This window comes from Hyperoodon ampullatus (genome assembly GCF_949752795.1).
Source record: "Hyperoodon ampullatus genome assembly, chromosome: 15".
Classification (NCBI taxonomy): Eukaryota; Metazoa; Chordata; class Mammalia; order Artiodactyla; family Ziphiidae; genus Hyperoodon; species Hyperoodon ampullatus.
Genome location: NC_136928.1, coordinates 17,253,826 through 17,265,431, shown reverse-complemented (window position 1 = coordinate 17,265,431; position 11,606 = coordinate 17,253,826).

Here is an 11,606-nt window from a genome sequence, read left to right as displayed (position 1 = left end):
TCAGTAGTTGCTGCCACACAATCTTTCAAGAGGTCCATTCTCCACCAAACATGGCTGAAGATAAGCATATAGGAGCCAATTTTGCTATGGTTCTTTAGGTGTAAGTAAAATTAACCAGTTCTGGAAATTTTAAGCAGTAAAAGGAAATTACTGAAAGGCTATCAAAAGGCTCACAGAGCCAATGAGAGGGTCAAGGACAAGAAGAGTAACCAGGCAACTCTGGGGTCTGGGTAGCAGGAAGCAGTTGACCATACTTTATAGCATCCCTACTGCATGAATGAATGGGCACTCTCACTGTGTAAATGAAATCCAACGACGTTTTCTCCCATCCTTTCATCATTCTGCTTCACTTTTATAGTTCCAGGAGAGACTGATGGACTTACCTTGGACCATATACACACCTACAGGCTGGCTGCTTTGCTTTTTGGTCTTTCCCAGACCACCCACAATGGAGAAGAGACATTCTTCCAGAAGGAAACCTGATGCAGTTTGTGGCTTTACGTCCATACTCAGAAGAAAACACAAATAATATGTTGGAATGTAAAGCTCTCAAAGTCCCTGCCGATGTGGCCCCTGCTGGGCCTTTAGCTCCCTTCAGAGATGTTCAATAAATGTTTCTACACATCACTTCTTTTTCTGAGGAGGAATCAAAATCATACCCACCTACCTCTGAGCCCCCTTGGAGAAAGCCAAGTAAACCCTTCTCTGCTCAGTGACCTCTCAACCCTACCTGCAGATTTGACCCAGGCAGAACTGGGACCCCTGTGTTTCACTGGGCAGAGCCTATGGTCAGCTGGTGAGGCAGCCCTGCAGCATGTAGACCAGCATCTTTTATGATTGGTTGAGGACCATGCTGAACCGGTTAAATATTTTGATTATTATCTCTGCATGTGGGCAATCCAGGACATTCTTTAGATGTTCACTTCGCTCAAGAATGATTTCTTCTGTGGGAGAAACCACAGCATGTACTCCATCTAATTGCCAACTCCTTCAATGTCACTACTAAAGCAAAAAAGTACACCCAGGTGAAGTAATTTCCAAATAATGTGAAAAACAAGAAATAGTATGATGACTCATACTCTGAATCTATTCCCCCAGTATTCTTTTTATGACTGAGATACCAGATGTTCTAGAGGAGGGTCAATATTTAAGGTGTCTTAGTTTGGTTCCCGTAGAAGCAGACCCTGAAACAAGTTCAGGTGCAGGTGGTTCATTTGAGAGGTTCAGGGAATGCTGATATGAAGTGGCTGGGGGATACAGGGAAGGGAAGAAAGCCAATAAAATGTGTGTCATCAAGCCGGCTACCACAGTGGGCACTGGAGCTCAATCCTCCAAGCAAACGTTGAGGGATTGTGCAAAACACACTGCAGAATTAGTATACACAAGGGCCAAGAAGTTGGGGTATTTATACATCAACTTCTAAGAGCCACTGACTAGGGTATCTGCCTGTTGGGAGGAGAGCAGCTTAATTCTTTGCTCCTCTGGTCTGCCATGCAAATAGGTGGCACACTTTTCTGAACTTGCAAGGGAATGAGACCGTTGACACCGAGATGCAGATCCTGGCAGATGGAAATCAGCTGAGCATCCTGAAATGTCTAGGGATGTAGGAAGGCGCCTGCTTGGGTGTGCGGTGCAGAGCCTCTCTTTTCTCCACTCTTTAAAACACTTCTCTTCCCTCCCTCTAGCTTAATACCCCTTAATAACTTCACGCTTTTAAAAACAAATACCTGGAACAGAGGCTGACCTCAGTCAAAGGAACACAAAGGAAGGCCTGGCCAATGAGGGAGAGAAAACACACACAAAAAAAACACAAATTAAAGTCTCAAAGGAATTATCATGCCATGTGGACATTCCTGCTGCTTGGGTTCACTCAATAGGTTCCTCAAAAAAGCTATGCTGTTTACTTTTAGTAAGATGAAAAGTTAAAACTTGGACGAAGCTTTGAAAATATGAAGGGCAGAAAGGGATGGGAGAGGCGTGGTTTCTGATTGTGCCTTTGAGCTTGAAGCGCCTGCCTGACCCGCAGGCTCTGGCATCCTGAGATGAGCTGCACACAGGGAGCGAGCGGAGTCTGGGTATGGACGGTTTGCTGCTCATTTCTGTTCCACCTGCTTGTCTTTCTTTGCTGGTTGTCTGGGGGTGATTCCTACTTGATTGACAAGCTCTAATTTAAGAGCAGCAAAGAGTAGCAACCCCACTCCAGGGCTTGGCTTTGCCAAATCCATTTTGAATGTAGGAAAAATAGCTTTTCTCATTTTTAAAGAATGAAGTAAGTCGCTGTAGGCTGTTCGCTGTAATCTGAAACTGGCCAAACTATATGGAGTGTTCTAGGAGCCATGGCTGTGAGCATGTCATCTCACCTGTTTGATCACACCAAGCCGACGCCATGAAAAGCTATGGGTTTGGCTTCTCTTCATGGCTCTACATGGCTCCATTCCTAACCACATCCTCTTCTCTCCTGCCTAAATTTCTCTCCAACCATGTCCTTCACTCCGTCTCTCACATCCTGGTCCTTCCTTCTGCAGGATCTATGCTCCCCCACCTGTTGCCCAGGTCGTCGGCCCCTTCTGAATTCTTGGGTCTACACCAACCTCTCCATTGCTAAGGCTCTGCCATGGGCTTGGCGTCCCCTCCCGCTGCCTCCATTTCCCAGCCTTCTTTCACTACTTCCTGTCTCTTTCCCACACTGCATTCTAAAATGAAGACGAAGATGTTTTACAAAGTGAACTCTTAGTTAAGTTATTGTTATTATGTGTTATTTCCAAGTTAAGTAATTGGAGCCAGAGAATCTGGATTAGCATTTTCACAAGTAAAGAACAAAAATTCCTTATCACTTACATCTTTGAGAATTGTTTGAAGTTCTCTCTAAAGAAAAGAGTCCCCTGCTCAGGTGTCCTTTGAGCTTTGTGTCCACGGATCTAAAATAAAAGTGATCAGATAGAACAATGTGTTCCAATATGTGTCCTTATACTTTATGAAAGTTATAAAAGCATAATAATTAGGTTAAATTTGATTATGTACACACATTTTTACTTTGATTTTCTTGCAAGAATATAATGAACTGATCTTGGGGTTGTCCTAGATTCTAGAATGTTTTGTCAGAGTATCTTAGGGGAAGAAGATACAACTTAAACGCAATACAGTTCTGAAGGTATTGTTGTGGGGTTTATGGGTGAAGAAAACACAGCTTTCCTCACAGCTGCTCAACACCATGGTGCTTACAAAGACTTTCCCCTAGGTGCAGTGCATGGGTTGTTTTAGTTTTTATCTGTCTATCTATCTATGCTCTTATTTACAGAGTAGTGCTAAGAGATAGGGTCTGTTCTCATTTTGTCTCCTTCTCAGCATACTTTGAAGACAGGTGAGGAGCATGAGGCTGTGGAGTCTGTGGATGGTTCTGGGTCTTGGGGTCTTCTTGGGGGATCTGGGGAGAGTGTCCACCCTGTGGAGATCTCAGGACGTCTTGACTGTCATCACCAGCGAAGACCTCTGAAAGGTCCTGAGGTCCAGTACCCACAGTGAGAGCAGAGTTGGAGGGGGAAGTTGTGAGAGCCACAGGTATCTTCAGAGTATGGAAGATGCATTCTGAAAAGAGAGAAGCCTTCTGCTCAAAGAAGAGCCAAGAGCCGAAGGTTCACCCGAGAGTGCGTGCTCTGTGGGAGGTGGCTCAGCACGGCGGTGGGGGGGTGGTCAGAGGACATGAATTAGACCAGAGTATGGAGTACATCCATTAGGGAATAAGATTAATTTACCAGCATTGATCAATATTCAATGAGTGAATCCATCTGCATACCTTTACTAATAAGACCTCTTTGCACACAAAGCTGCTGTTGAAACAACAGGAGAGACCAATAGAGGACCTCCTTAATGGCAAAGTACATTCAATTATTAAAACTCATGATGATGAAGAAAACTGAGCCATAGCTGCTGTAGGTACGATATGGACCATTTCGCTTAGACGTTCTTTGTTCTGTGTGCAGCTTCTTCCCTTTTCTGGGCCTGGCCTCAAAGTCTTGGTCTGTTCCCTTCTGGAGCAATGTGGGGGTCTGGAGCTGGGTCCAGAAACCTCCATGTGACCACTTTGCCGGAATTCCCAGTAGGCAAGTTCGGCCCTGAGGAGAGCAACTCTGCCCCGGCCAACACACACTCTCATTTCTCTGCCTAATTTTCAGCTGGTGTTTGAGAAGGAGGGAACTGGATGGGTGTTTTGGTGATCTACACAAGTGCGAGATTAAGGGAGCATCAGTGATAACCTCCCAAAGAGAGGGAAAAATGATCTCAGGTGTGAATAGTAACTATCGTGTTTGCACAGGGGCATAAACATTTTAGGCACCGGACACCCCAAATCAGCACACAGATATGAGTCCAGTTCGCAAAACTTTCAAATCAAGTCTTTCCCGTGAGATCAAATTCTTACGGACATGGCAGGGTTATGGATCTAATTCAATTGCATAATCGCTCAGGAAATGAGCCCTACTGTGGGGGCAAGCCCAGTGCTAGCAGGTGTCGTCTGCCTCCCAGGTGCTAATAGTCGGGAGAGTAAGGAGGCCTACTTCCCAAGCTAGGACGTCAAGGAATCTTAAGATTAATTGCCTTCCTCAACACGTTGGCAAAAGTAGGGGCCAGTCCAAGGTTCTCCCCAGCAGCCTGGATTCACGGATAGCCTGGTCCTTAATATGCTAGGGGCAGAGGTCAAATGGTATAAAAAGGTTAAGTGACTGTGTTCATTTCTGAAGGAAACATACTGTCACCATTACTAGCAATAAAAACAATGATAGCTACTATCTCTGGGGACTGAATCAGCTGCTTTACATGTATTTCCTCATCTAATTCCCATGATAAAAATTCTATTATCATCCTCATTTAATGGATGAGAAAATGGATAAGACACAGCAAAGTTAAATTACTTGCCAAGTTCCCACAGCCAGTACTAGGGTTTGAACCCAGGGATGCCAGGCTCTGGAGCATGTGCCCTTAATCCCCGTGATGTCCTATGTGTGTAGTAACAGTGTTCTGTCTGCATCATGGATTCACCAATTCCCACCTCTGCCCTCACAATTTCTAGTTGACCCCATAAGGTACATGGCTGATTAAATGTCTTCAGTAATGCAAGGGATCAATCAAATGTTGGTTGGAAATTCTTTCTCTGAATCTTTTCTTCCCTCGTTCGCCTCCTTCATTTTGTATGTAAAATAAAGGCCTACTCGGTTTCAGACATGTATAATGTTGTGGCTAATTCTGAAATGTAAAATACAACCGATATAAACCCAAAGAAACCTTGTCCTCCCCCAACCCCTTCGATCAGTTACCCTGGAAACTTCCAGCATAATTTAAAACATTCTTCTTTTGGAATTGCCTAGGAAGCAATTTAAAAATATCACCCATGAAGGCAGATTACCTGTGAAGGTAGAGGTGATATCTGGAAACCCCCAAAAGGTCTTTGGAGTCACATGTTGCAAAAAGCTAACACGCAAAGAACCAGGTGATTAGCCCGGGCAAGGTTGTTTTCATTCAAATGTAGAGGTTTAATGAGCCTGATTTAACTCAGATGGACACCACACCGGCCCAAAGGAAGAATTTCCAACCTGGTGGACTAAGTAGGATCCTTCCCAGGGTGGTGACTCTGAAGAAAACATACTGAACTTTTATCATGGGAACTGAATGAGGAAATAAATATAAAGCAACTGATTCAGTGCCCAGAAACAGTAGCTATCATTGTTTTTATTGCTAGTAATGGTGACAGTATGTTTCCTTCAGTGCCCTCATGTAGATGGGCTCTTTAAAGCAGATTACATAGAGCACATACATCAAAACTTTAATTGCACATCGCTACTAGTGAAGAATTTTTTAAGGATACCCGAATATATTTGTTCATTTTACAAATTTCCTGTACTCTGATATTTTACATACATTATGAAATAGTACAAAAATATAAATTTGAAGGATTCGATGAAAAAACAAATGGAAACAGATTTTCCAGTACTTATTTCCCTCACCCCAGTGTACCACGCTCTCTCCCTTGGGTATGCAAGCTCCATTTTGGAGACAGCACCCTCTCTCTTCTCCTGTCCTCAGGGGTCACTGCCTCCGAAAGACTGAAGCAAAGGATCTTCGAAGGATGTTAGCCAACAAAGCCAGCATCCAAGAAGCTGGGAAATGGTTTTGTGTGGACTCAAAGAGCATTGCAGCCATCATCTCCTGGGAGAGCCATGCTGGGCGGGTCCTCAGAGATGCCTGGGGAGATACAGGAAACGGATTGGGATTCGGGCTGATGCAGGTAGGACAGCAAAGCCGTGCAGGCTGGTTCAGTTGGCTGTTGCATTTTGGCTATAAAACATCACAGGAGATTAAGGGACTGTTTTATTTTATAGCACGAAAATGATCCCAACGCATACTCTGTGGCAAGTTTTAGGTGGGCAAAATGTGCCTTTCCAGGTGCCCTCTTTCAGGGGCTCTGCCCTGCACCTCTTCTACCCAATCCCAGCTCCCTCCCTGGGGCACCACCTCTCTCTGTGCTCCAGACAGGCTGCTGCTCCCTGAGAACCATCACTTTCCCACTTGCTTCCCCCATCAGACTGAATTGATGACCTGAGGAGAGCAGACCGTGGCTTGGAGGTAACTTTTCTGAACAGCTGACCCTTCCCTGGGTATTCCTGAAGACTCAAGGCCTTAATTCAATGACTGCATTTCTTTTTTTCTTTTATTCATTTTAGTTCAGTTTTTTTCCAGTTTTATTAAGATACAATTGACCTACAACACTGTATGTTTAAGGTGTACAGCATAATGATTTGACTTACACATATTGTGGAATGATTAAAAAGTTTAGTTAACATCCGTCATCTCATACGGATGTACACACACAAAAAAGCATCTAACGTGATGAGAATTTTTAGGATCTACTTTCTTACCAATTTTCAAAATACATCACACAGCAGTGTTAACTAGAGTCATCACATTGTACATTACTTCCCTAGTATTTGTCTTACAACTGGAAGTTTAGGCCTTTTGAGCACGTTCATCCAATTCCCACTCCCCCACCTCTTGCCTATGGTAACAACAAATCTGGTCTCTTTTTCTATGAGGTTTCTTTTTAGATTCCACATAAGTGGGATCATATAGTATTAGTCTTTGTCTGACTTATTTCACTTAGCATAATGCTGTCAAGGTCCATTCATCTTGTTGGAAATGACAGAATTTCCTTCTTTTTATGGCTGAATAATATATATATATTGAATATATATATAATGTGTGTATGTATATATATATATGTATATGTATAGCTATGCTACATTTGGTTTATCCATTCACCCATTGATAGACACAGCTTGTTTCCATGTTTTGGCTATTGTTAAATAATGCTGCTATGAACGTGGGGTTACAGAATAGACCCCCAGAGACAAAGTGGTATCTAGTTGGGGAACAAGAGCGTGCTCTGGTGGGAGCTGGGGAGATGGTCCACTAGGACTGCGGTCCAGGGGCCAGAAGGGCTCTGGTGTCAGAAAGAAGCCCAAGGTTGATGGTGAACAAGGGGGAAGTGGGGAGGAGGTGGGTCTAAGGACAGAGAAGACCCTGGTGGCCAAGACAAAGAAGCCGGTGGGGATGAGTGGGAGTGAAAGAGGACAAGTGACGATTACGAGGACACAGTGGCCAGGGGACTCCCGAGCAAAGTGGTAAGGCCAGCCTTGGGGGTGGGAATGCCAGTGAGAATGGAGGGGCCTTGACAGAGAGGGCCCTGGCGGCAGAACAAGAGCCAGTGATGCAGTGGAAAAGTGTGGTAGGGGGCAGGGCCCGCCGGTGAGGAGGGAGACAGTGAGGGAGAACTGCCGGGAGCCTGGACGTTTGCAGTGAAGGGAAACGGGCCTGTGGAAGGCACTCCAGCAGAGGCTGGGAGACCTTGTAGTGCCCTCTGAGAAGGTGGAGGCTGGGGTTATGGGGGCTCAGAAAGAGGACCGTGAACACTGAAGTGGGCACAGAGGATGCAGTATCTTCTCCAAGCTCCCCAAATAGCAGAATGCCAGCTTTGGAAGACCTACATGTACATATATGAAAACACCTCACAGCTAGGATAACGACACACAGTTGCTGACAGTTGCCCTTATCAAGGAGCTTGCCCAGGACTCCCTGGGGCTGCAGGGGACAGGGTACAAGCCTCAGTTAGGGCGGAACAGGGGCAAGGTGTCCTGGCAGGGGTAGCGGCACCTGACGGTTTCTCCTGTCCTGTTTCCTGCACCCCATTTCTCACCCCCAAGGCTTTATCCCACATTCTCTTCCCTAGAGATTCCCTTGACATGTCAGGCCAAGCTGTCCGGAGGCCCTGGAATTGTACCAGCCTTCCTGGGAAAAAGGAACACAGAAAGCAGGGAAATGATGACCTCCTGCACAGAAGAGAAAGCAGGACTGGTGCCACCTGAGGTTTTTTTTTTTTTTTACATCTTTATTGGAGTATAATTGCTTTACAATGGTGTGTTAGTTTCTGCTTTATAACAAATCCACTTGAATTTTTTTTCTGGCAAGCTCTCCAGGCTGGGAAACCAGCAGACTGGGTTACCTGTGGTGAAGGAAGGAGCAAAGAGATACTCTAAGGAGTTCGAGGCTGAGTAGAATGATCCTCAGCAGCTTAGACCCGAGAGCCACAAGAATTAGTATCGGGAGTGCAGGCTGGCCACAGACCACCAGACACACCTGGAGCTGGATAAGTTCCCTTTATTGCATCTCATGAAAAGTTCTTTGGGATGGACTTTAAAGGATCTGGGCTCTTATTAGATGATTTTGATGAGTGTTCAAAGAAGCACGGTTTGCTCTGGAGTGGATGCTGTCAGGAAAAGAGAGATGGCTCTATGATTGGTGTCTTCATGAATCTCATCTAGAAGGTGAGAGGAATGAAGCGAGGCTAAAGCTGTGTGACGAGGAGCAGCAGGCCCCACATTACCCGGAATAGGGGATGTGCCTCATTTTTCCAGCTTGAACACTGCTTGTGTTTTTGTCTGCACTTGGATGTGATTATGGAGTGACCTTGTTTTCGCCTTGATACATCAGTCACAGAGCCGCTTCATCTGATGTTGGTGACCTGTGAAATTGCTTACGTTCAGTAGGAAACACCTGTCAGTGCTGAGCCGTCTCCTAGACACACTGAGGCTTTCCAGGCCAGCTCCTGGCTGTCAGAGCTGCTCTTCTCTAATGCCCCTCTTCAGTCAAGGGCAGACAAAGTCAGACCACAAGGCATTAATCCACGACGTCCAGATTTTCGCTGGTCAAGATTTTGTCAGTTAAGACCAGGAGGATGTCCAGAGGGCATAGTCTTTGTTGGACTAGGGCTAGTTGTAGGATGAGTTGTTGAGTTATCTGATGTGCCAACGACTGCACGGCAGCATTTAAGTTTTTGGACAGGATACACTGACCAACTGTAACACAGGCAATGACCAGAAGCAAAAGGATCATGAGTCTTGTGACAAGACTTAAAGCCAGGGTCCCAGATTATAAAACCCAGGCAATGAAAGCATGTCCCAGAATCCAGCTGGGTCTTTTAGAGAATCGGATGGATTTTTTGTTTATCCTAATAGCCACAGTTGTGCTTGCCCTGTAGTTCATAAATGCAGCAAGAAGTACAAACCACCCTCCACCAGCTTAGAGGAAATCAAGGTGTTCAAAGGGGACATGAGCATCCTGTCCAGTCTTGTCAGGATTGTGTTGTTGGCAGGTAGGATATGCAGTGGAAAACTCCTCAGTGGTATCTTTAAAATTACCCTACTAATGCTGGTTCAATACTGTTGCCAATTTTTCTCTGCTTTATGGGTAATATCACTACTTTTTGATATTTTTAATATCACAATATTTGCTAAATTTCACTTTTTATCATGGTCACCTCCTTACATATAGAAAAGCATGTCAAAGCTCTTTAATTCACTGTCAATTTTATAGGGGCCCGTGTGATGGGCATTCGTTTCTTTTTTTTTTTTTTTTTTTTGCTGTTCACGGGCCTCTCACTGTTGTGGCCTCTCCCTTTGCAGAGCACAGGCTCCGGACGCGCAGGCCCAGCGGCCATGGCTCACGGGCCCAGCCGCTCTGCGGCATGGGGGATCCTCCCAGACCGGGGCACGAACCCGTATCCCCTGCATCGGCAGGCGGACTCTCAACCACTGCGCCAGCAGGGAGGCCCTGGGCATTTGTTTCTAAAGCATTTCAATGTCATGGACTATCTCCAAATCATCTACCTATCCTATCAGTATATTTACTTTTGTTATTTGGCAGATCTGGGAGAGGGTATTGAATGGGTACAATTTTTGAGAAAACCTTATAATTCAAGGGTAAATTGAGTCTGATGACACTTTTAATTTTACTTTCTAAGTATGAATAATCTACATACACAATTAAATCAGAGTTATCCAAGGGAGTCTTCAGAAGGTCAGTGCAGGGTATGGATAGTTCCCTGAGGCAAGCAATTATGGGCTGTCCCTTTGTGGGAGAGGGAAGGAGGTGGCTGGGTTTAGAGCGGGGCAGTGATGCGTGACGGAAAAGCACCAGTACTTCATAGGTTAGGTGACTAGCTGAAAGATGCTGAGAGCTTACTGTCAATGGAAGAATCTATACAGCACAGCATGGGAAACCATTAAGATGAGTGGAGACCCTAGAACTAAACCAGCTGAAGTTTTCACACTTTTGTTGTCACTGCTGTGGTTCTTAGACAAGATGGATATATATATGTTTTGGCTACTGGAGCTAAAGAAAGACTGAGATAAGCAAAGGGCCTCTGGTGATTTCCATTTAACTGAAGCAGTTCCCTAGTGCCTGTTCAGATTTATAATAAAAGGAAAGGGGGTGGGGCAAGAGGAGGATTTGTGAATCCAGAACAATGGAGGAAACTTTTGGAAGATAGTTTGATTGTACCAGTCTTTGTGTCCTAGGACTATGTTTCTTTTAACTTGAAAAACATATTCATTGAAAGATATTTAATAGACCTTACTTATATATAACTAACCTAGGAAGATCAACTCCTTTTTTAATTTGTCACGATTGTTTTAATATTCAGTTTGGTAGGGACTTCCCTGGTGGCGCAGTGGTTAAGAATCTGCCTGCCAATGCAGGGGACGGTTCGAGTCCTGGTCCAGGAAAATCCCACATGCCGTGGAGCAACCAAGCCCGTGCGCCACAACTACTGAGCCTGCACTCTAGAGCCCGCGACCCACAACTACTGAGCCCATGTGCCACAACTACTGAAGCCCGTGTGACTACAGCTTGTGCTCCGCAACAACAGAAGCCACCGCAATGAGAAGCCCACGCACCACAACGAAGAGCAGCCCCCGCTCGCCACAACTAGAGAAAGCCCGTGCGCAGCAACGAAGAGCCAACGCAGCCAAAGTATAAATTAATTAATTTATTAAAAGAAAATAAGCTTGGTAGACAAAAATTCTTGCAATAGAATTGAAGAAATAGAATTGGAGAAACTTTGGACAAACTTAATCATTCCTATTGCTCTTACTTTTATGTGGTTAACAGCAAATCTTTATTTATGCCATCTAATGGCCACTTTAGAAAATCCACAGATAGTGTAGGCATAAAATTCATCCTAACAATTTTATTATTTTGAATCTAGATATGACTTTGGGAAA